Genomic DNA, 9,142 nt, shown 5'->3' on the forward strand with positions numbered 1-9,142 from the left:
GTAGTACACATTAACACACACACCAGCACACATACCTGGAAGATAAATAGGTCAGAGGCTTATGTAGACGTTATAAAAGATGAAAGCTTTAGGGAATGATATTAACATTTAATAATGTGATTATCTATACCGTAAAGCTATAACTGAAAACTTCATGTAAAAAAAAAAAAAAAAAAAAAACTAGTATTAAAATATTCTTAGTGGTTATTTAAATGTTTAAAGTAACTGAGAGAATTTCTAGGTTTTGATTCTTTACCCTTTGTGCTTTATTTCTTCATTATGATGATTTTATAGTGTACATGCCTGCTTGTAAAGTAATTTTAGAAAATGTTTCAAAGTATCTTCCGGGCTGAGTATATTAAGTTTTATATAAGCTGTGTTTTGATGTTCTGTTTTATTGCAACAATGTCCATAGACCCTACAGTGTTTATGTAAGCTGCAGGCTACTTCTATCATCTTTAGAACATCTAGCCAACTGCTTTTATGTGTTTAAGTTACTCTAACAGCTAAAATAACATTGGAAATAAGCACATCAAAAAATAAAGATGCATTTCAGGAATGGACTTCCTTAAAATTCTGCCTATATGATGGTTGAATAGGCCCATAAGTGCTTTTGTAGCTTTTACAAATAATCAAGAATGGCATTTGTGTTCAGATTTTTATTCTTAGGAGGAAGTTGTTTTCACTTAGGAAAAATATGCTCTGATAAAACCATGTGTTTGATAGTTTAACTACATCAATCATTATGGTATTCCTTGTATATTTTTAAATTCTTCTTGGAAGTAGGAAAAAATACTAGGTTTATTTGAACATCCTAATTTGGCTAGCAATTTGGATTAATTTTTTTATTTTTTTATTTCCTAGAATTCACATAAAATCAAAAGCAGTATGCTTGTTAATGTATTTTTTCACTTTCCCCTCACCCTGAAACTTCAAAATCAATAACATTTATGCAATAACCAAAATTCTAAATAATAAAAATATTCTGATTTTTAAAATAATTTTTTTTGAAATTTTAAAAGGGATGGACATGATAGAATTATGGTGAGTTATTCTGGACATTCAGCTATTAGAAGCTAATAGTAGAAAGAAAGTGTGACTTTTACACTTTTATAACCTCTGCATTTTAATCACATTTATTCTGGATTTTATTTACATTTATGTGTACTACCTTTTGGAATTGGATGCTATTATTGTTAATTGCCCTTGAGTAGGTTCCAACTCAATAGACTTTATACATAAAAACAAAATGTTACCTGTCCTATGCAATCCCCGTTATCAACGATGTGCTAGTATTAGGATAGACTCAGATGTTAAGTAGAATTTTTACAAATTTTGGTTGCTTTTCTATTATTTGCTGTCTATATATATAAAGCAACCAAAATTTGTAAAAAAAAAAAAAAAAGCACTTTTAGATATGAGAAATATCTCAGATACAAATTAGAGCACATTACTTTTTTGGCTTAATGGGCACTAACACAAACAATGAGAATAGATAATGAGCTTGAGAAAAGACCTGCACATAAAGGAACTTGGTGGTATATTGTTTACAATTATATAAAAAAGAGAGAAACAAAACCCACTGCTATTGAGTCGATTCTTACTCATTAAAATTCCCTTTGGGTTTGTGAGATGGTAAATCTTTATATAAGTAGATTGCTTCATCTTCCTTCCATGGAGTGGCAGGTGGGTTTGGACTTCCAACCTTCTGGTTAGCAGTCAAATGTTTTATGCACTGTGCCACCAGAACTCCTTTCACAATTATATATCAAAATAGAAAACTCACTCACATGGAGCCAGTTCCAATTCATAGCAACCCCTCCTTGGGTTTCAGAGGCGGTATCTCTACCAAAGTAGATTGTTTACTCTTCCTTTTGAGGAGTGGCTGGTGGATTTGAACTGCCAGCCTCTGCTTAGCTCTCAAATGCCTTAGGTACAATTATATTGTTGTTGTTGTTGTTGTTATGTGCCGTCGAGTCAGCCCCGACTCATAGCGACCCCTCCTTGGGTTTCCGAGGCAGTTATCACTACGGAAGTAGGATTGCCCAACCTTCCTTCCGAGGAGTGGCTGGTGGGTTTGAACCGCCAGCCGTCTGGTTAGCAGGCAAGTGTCTTAGCCACTATGCTACCAGAGCTCCCTAGGTACAATTATATAGTAGTCTTTAATTAAAACTATGCTTTAAAATATATGGAAATTTAAAAATGGGATATTCTGATTTTTTTTTTTTTTTTTTTTTTAAGGAGCTATCGTATTGTAATACCTAAGGCATTTGACTGCTAATCAAAGGTTGGTGGTTCAAACCCACCAGCCACTCTGTGGAAGGAAGACTGGGCAATCTAGTTCTGTAAAGATTTACAGCCTCAGAAACCCTAAGGGGGTCATTATGAGTCGGAATCGACTCAATGGCAGTGAGTTTGGATTTGTTCTTTTCTGATTTTATCAACCTTTACACTTTAAGTAGGACTTTATTATTTTTGGAGGAGGTCCTAAAATAGGGGCATATAGTACAGTAAATAAAATCAAAGACATGAAAAAGTGTAAGTCTTGAGTTATGGCTGATAATAGAAATCAATATTTCTAAAGTAAATTTTAGATAATCAGAATACAATTATTGTTGAAATATTTCAATATAATTATGAAGCAGCAAAGGTGTATGTTTATTAAGTCAAAATATTTTATGTTATATTATCTTGAATTATATTTTTGATTAATTAAGTAAAAGCTAAATATTGAAGCAATACAAGTAGAAAATGTCATCCAAACACAGGTTTTTAGTTAACTTTGTATAATCATATCTTCTAATATTTAACGATTGCATAAAAAATAAAATGAACTTTTTATTACTCAAATCCTGTGCTAAATAATTTTTGTAATTTTCAAATAATATAACAAAATAATAGTATAGGGGATAATTTAAGAGAAGATGATGGAATATACCTGTAGAGGAAAAACATTTGGTGTTTGACTTGAACTGGATAATAAAACAAAGTGTAAATATTTGACAATGGCACTATTTTTCTCTTTAATAAATATTAAGCAATAGTCAGGACAGTATTGCTTCAAGTTTAACTGAAATTTTCTCCTATCAGTTTTCTGTGATCTTTTAAATATGAAAAATAATGGAGTTGCCTGATATAGATAAATGGTTAATTCCTTAAGGAAATAAATGTTGAAAAACCAGTATTTGCCACACATTGTACTAGGCAATAGAAACATAGTTGTGGCCAATTATAGTCCAGGATGACAAGTTCACATGTCAGAGCAGAGAATAACCACAAAAATAACAACGCATGTAGTTCACAACTTAACCAAAGAGTTTCATTCAGAGTAAGTCAATTTCTTACATTTTGAATACCTGAGAATGTTTATATCTGAAAACAATAATATCAGCAAAACATATGCTGCAACATTGTATATAGTATATATTATGAATAATGTAAAAAAAAAAAGACAAATGGTCCTAAGTGTTGTTTTTGTGGTTCAAATACATCATAATTCAGTTACTACCTCTATGAAAACACTAATATAACAGTAACAATATAGTATAAATATTATAAAAGCAATAATATTTTAATGTATCCTATAAGCATTTAATTTATATAATATGAGGTCCATAGCATAGTGCCTAAGGCATTTGACTGTTAACCAGAAAGCTGGAAGTTCAAATTCACCAGCCACTCCTCAGAAGAAAGATTGGGTGATCTATTTCCGTAATGATACCGCCTCTGAAACCCAAGGAGAGGTCGCTATGAGTCAGATCTGAGTTCACAGCACTAATCAACTATATCATTATCTGACATTATCGACTCCTCACTTATCAACTATGTTATTATTTGACGTTTTACATTTATAACATAGTAAAAACGTACAATCCTACTATTTTGCTTAATGATGTACCATTGGCAGTAACAAGTGCCAAAATGTGAACCAAGAGTAACATTGGTTGTGATGGTAAGGTTATGTGTCAACATGCTAGACCATGATTCTCAGTGGTTTGGCAGTTATATAATGATATAATTCGGCAATTATATATTGATTCAGTTATCCTCCATATTTCACAAAAAGCTGATTTTTGCATAAAGACTTGGTCTTTGGACATACTCATGTTTAATAAGTGTGCATATATGTTACATAAATTAATTTAGTTAACTCTCAACTGACTTAATTTATGCAATATATTTGTGCAAAGATTCCATCCATTTATGTATTTCTCCAGCCAGAACCCTGCACTGTTGAGAGACCATGATCTGTGGAGGTAGAATGTGTAACCAGGGACTTTACCAGATGTTTTCCAGTTGATTCATATTCTTGGTGGCCCTTTGTATGTCAGAGTAGAACTGTACTCCACAGGGTTTTAATGGGTGATTTTTCAAAAGCACCTTGCCAATTCTTTCTTCTGATGCACCTCTGGGTGGACTAAAATCTCCAATATTTTAGGTTGGCAGTAGAGTCCATTAACCATTTACACAATCCAAGGAAAGACTTCAAGCATAATTTGAAGTCTCTTCAAATTTATCACAGTAAAGTAAAGAATCAGGAAAATTATAGAGTAGCTTAATATTCTGAGATAGAATTTCATGTATTTTCTTGAAAAATCTCCTGAGCAAATCTCAATGACCATTAAATTTCTCCAATTGAAAATGAGGATTCTAGGTTGTCCAAAGAGGACTTATAGATCAGTGGTGAAACACTAGGGTGCTAACCAAAAGTTCTACAGTGAGAATCCATCTAAAGTTTCATGGGAGAAATGGCTGACAATCTATTCCAGAAATTTTATAGCCTAGGACTAGACAGCACATAACAACACTAGGAACTCTGGTAGCATAGTGCCTAAGGCAGTTGACTGCTAACCAGAAGCCTGGCAGTTCAAACCCACCAGCCACTTCTTGGAAGGAAGGTTGGGCAATCTACTTCTGTAGTGATACCACCTTGGAAACCCAAGGAGGGGTCACTATGAATCAGGTCTGATTTGAAGGCACATACCAACCAATCAACAACAGGACTAGACAGCACATAACAACACTACATTGTGCAAATCTCAGGATTTCTTTTAACGTTTGCAGTGAAAATTAGGGAATCTACAGAAAAAAACAGAAAATGTTGCAGAAAATAAATTGAAACTAGCCATATGTTAAAGAAAATTTGAAAATACATGTGCAAAAAGAGCGGAAAATAGACATGGAGACATAAGAGGTTATCAGGGAGATAAATCCCTTGATCTGCATTTCCCACAGCCTGGACTTGGCATGAATGGTTTGATTGCACCAATGTCAACATTTTGGTTGAACCTGACTCCACCTCTTAATGCTCATACTATTTTTCAGGGCAGGAGTGCAGGGAACAGTTATGTAAACAAAATCTTCCCAGGCAGACTTCTTGTCTTGTTGACCCAAAAATGAAACATAACTAGTTGCCATTGAGTCAACCATGTGTGCCTAGTATAATTGTTCTCCATATAATTTTTAAGGCTATCAGCCTTTGGAAGCCAATCACCAGGCCTTTCTGTGGAGAAGCTTCTGGGTGGGTTTGAACTGCCAACCTTACAGTTAGCACATGAGCATTCAACATTTGCACCATTCTGGGATGCCACCTGCCTTGTTAGAGAGGGGAAATGGTCAGCGCTATGAAGCAGGTTTCGACCTTTCTTTTTTTTTTTTTTTTCTGATCCGACTTTCTGCTAAGCTTTCACAAAAAGAGAGGAAATGAGTTTCCACGATTGTTTCTCATCAGCTTCATGTGTTTCCTACACTTTCTCAAGCCAGGGGTCTATGCAGTAGTTGAGTAGTTGATATGTAAAACAGGTCAGTGCATTCATCAAAAATATTTTTAATGCACATTAGATCTCATTTAAGGAGCTTTGGTAGCACAGTGCCTAAGGTATTTGACTGCTAACCAGAAGGTTGGTGGTTCAAACCCACCAGCTACTGTGAAGAAGAAAGATTTCACAATCTACTTCTGTAAAATTTTACTGCCTTAGAAACCCAAAGGGAGTCGCTATGAGTTGGAACATACTCGATGGCAGTGTGTCTGTTTTTTTTTTTTGTTGCTTTAGATATCACTTAATGTCATAATTATCGCCTCCAAACTCCCAAACCAAAAACTACCCCTTTGAGTCATATAAATTGTTTTATTCCCCTAATAGAATGGATCAGTTACTCTCTAAATATGTTTAACAACTATTCTTCTCTACTACTGCCACTTCTGCTTTAGTTCATAGCCTCATCACTTTGCTCTAAAATTTACAGTAATTGCCTAAATAATAATCTGCCTCCTTTTGATCACAGCTATTTTTTAAATCATCATCAAACTTTATTTGAGAGATACTAATCAGAATACATAAATTATTTAATCAGAACTCTCCAACGCCCCCCTGCTCCATTATTTGTTGTTGTTGTTAGTTGCCATCAAGTCAATGTTGACTCATGGCACTTCATTGTAGACGAGTTTAAAGAATGTCTTGCAAAAACCATCAGGTGAACACTGATACATGTTTGAGGGCAGATAGGTGGACAGGGAAGAGGACCTGCTGAAGAGGTAGCAGGGGTCAGTTTGTGTCAGGTTTGTTTGGTTGGTGTAAGGGCTTGAGTTTTACTGTTGGATATTTAGAACAGAGTAATAATAGTATAGTAAACTTTATGGCTGCTGTATTTCCCCAATAAACCATAGTGGAACAGGGTAAGAAGTAGGAAAAAAAAATAAATACATAGTAGAAGGTAATATTGATAATCCAGATAAGATGACTGACTTGGGCTAAAATGACAGTAGTGAAGGTGGGGGCAAGAGATGACCTTCTTATGATTCTAAACAAATACCAATAAAATAAAACATGAATTTATGTCTTTCTTAAAATCATACAAAATATGAAATTCATCATAGTAAGAGACAAATGAAATATATGGAAGGGATAGAATGGGAGAAAACGGTGGAAAAAATTTCAAAATAATAAAAAAGACCAAGCTTACTGGTATGGTAGAGAGTAGTGGAACCACAAAATTATGGCTCTTGGTCACCTTTCAGGCCTGGAAGTGAATGTATTCCTGTGGCTCAATTTTTCAGCCAAACTTTAGATAGTACTATGAGATGAAAAATAGTACCAGGGATGCAAAATCAAACATAAGATATAAGGAGGGCAGCATTTACCCAGGGATAAATAAAACTCAGAGGGAACAAATGGATAAGAAAGAAGGACAAAAGGAAACAGTAACCAGAGGGAGGAATTGGGAAGAGTGCTGTTATATATTGTGGGGATTACAATCAATGCCCCAAAACAATATGTGTATGAACTGTGAATGGAAAATGAATGTACTCTGTAAATTTTCACTCAAATCCCAATAAAACATTAATAAAAGAATAAAAGTAAAAATCTGTTATGCACACACACACACACACACACAAATTGCTATGTATCTGAGATACATGTGTATAAGACAATATGCCAAAATATTTTTTTATTATCAATAATAGTGAGAATATAGAGTAGGCAGGTTTGTATCACATTAGTGTTTACCAGAATCATCTAAAAATTTCATTATTTACTCATACAGTTTCTACAGACAAATAACACACCATTACTATGAGATGTTAAAGTATGAAAAAAGAGTCTTCAATATTAGTTCCTATTAATACTCTGATTACTTTATTTTTAATATACTGTCGTTTTTAGGAATAATGAATGCATTGATTGACTGTAGACAAGGACAAAAGAAGCAAAGTCATCAAGAGAAAGTTATATTACTCTCACAAATTTATAATTTATTTTAATCTAGACATTGCAGGATATGTCATAAATGCTACTTCTAATGTTACTTTTGTACATAATAGAATGCATGTGTATGTGTGTTTGTGAGATACATAAAATCCTACCATGAATTTTTTATGCTTTGAATGAAGTAGTTTTCACAGATATCAATATTTTGAATTGCCCTTTTCTTAGTACAATGGGGACTTTTATATCTCAGAGTGAAGTACCATGTAATACGTGAAATGTAGATATAGGTATTTCTGCTTATAAAGAAAATGGGAAAATATTAAATAAGGCATAGGAAGAAAGACTAGCAGCATATCTTGAGCAAGGTATATTCTCAAGTATATAAAACTTAGGAAATAATGAATATTGACTTAAGGATGAATGGATTTTTTTTTTTCTTTTTTTCTTAATATTCTCCATGTCCACTTATGAAAATCTTTTTGCACTAATTGGAATACCCAAAGTTTTACACATCGCTCCTCTAGGAAGTATAAGAAACACATTTTGGTACATAAGGTTGTGTGTCAATTAGGCTGGGCCTGATTTTGAGTGACTGAGAAGGTGGATGTTGCTAGATTGCTCAGGATGAGACTGGTAATCAACTCTGCAGTGTAATCTACTGTGAACAGACTGTTAGCTGCCTTAAAGATGTGGTCTGCTTCTAGTACATAAGAATAAGCTTCAAGAAAGATCTCTGAGCATTTGGCACATCAAAATACTGCATTTGTCTGAGTCTTCATCTCAGTGGCTTGCCATGTTGCCAGCCGATCTCAGGACTGTTTCTCAACTTGAATTAGTAGCCTGATATGTTGCTTGCTAATCTTGGGACTGTGCCATTCTACTTGTTGACTTTGGTGTGTCAGCTTCAGCAGCCACCAACTGCCTGAGTTAAGAGATACTTCCAGCTCCAGTGGGCCAGTAGCAAGGGTCAGGTCTGAAGTCAAGGTCAATGGGTCTTCCTCCAGTCTCTAGACCTGGCACTTTGAACTGAGACTTCTATCCTCCTGAACTGTAAGAGAATAAACCCCTGTTTGTTAAAGTCATCCACTTGTGCTATTTCTGTTACAGCAGCACTACAGAACCCAGAAGGGGACACTGTTGTTGTCAATACTAATCAATCATGAGTTGATTACCAGTCTCATCCCGAGCAATCCAGCAACATCCACCTTCACAGTCACTCAAAACCAGGCCCAGACTAGTTGACACACAACCTTATGTACCAAAATCAGGAAGGGAGTGTGTCAGGGCTGTATATTTTCCCCACACCTATTCAATCTATATGCTGAGCAAATAACCTGAGAAGCTGGACTTTATGAAGAAAAACGTGGCATCAGGATTGGAGGAAGAATCATTAACAACCTGAGATATGCTGATGATATAACTTTGCTTGCTGA

Source organism: Orycteropus afer, unplaced genomic scaffold (assembly GCF_000298275.1).
Source record: "Orycteropus afer afer isolate SDZICR_OR568_19922 unplaced genomic scaffold, OryAfe1.0 scaffold00735, whole genome shotgun sequence".
Classification (NCBI taxonomy): domain Eukaryota; kingdom Metazoa; phylum Chordata; class Mammalia; order Tubulidentata; family Orycteropodidae; genus Orycteropus; species Orycteropus afer.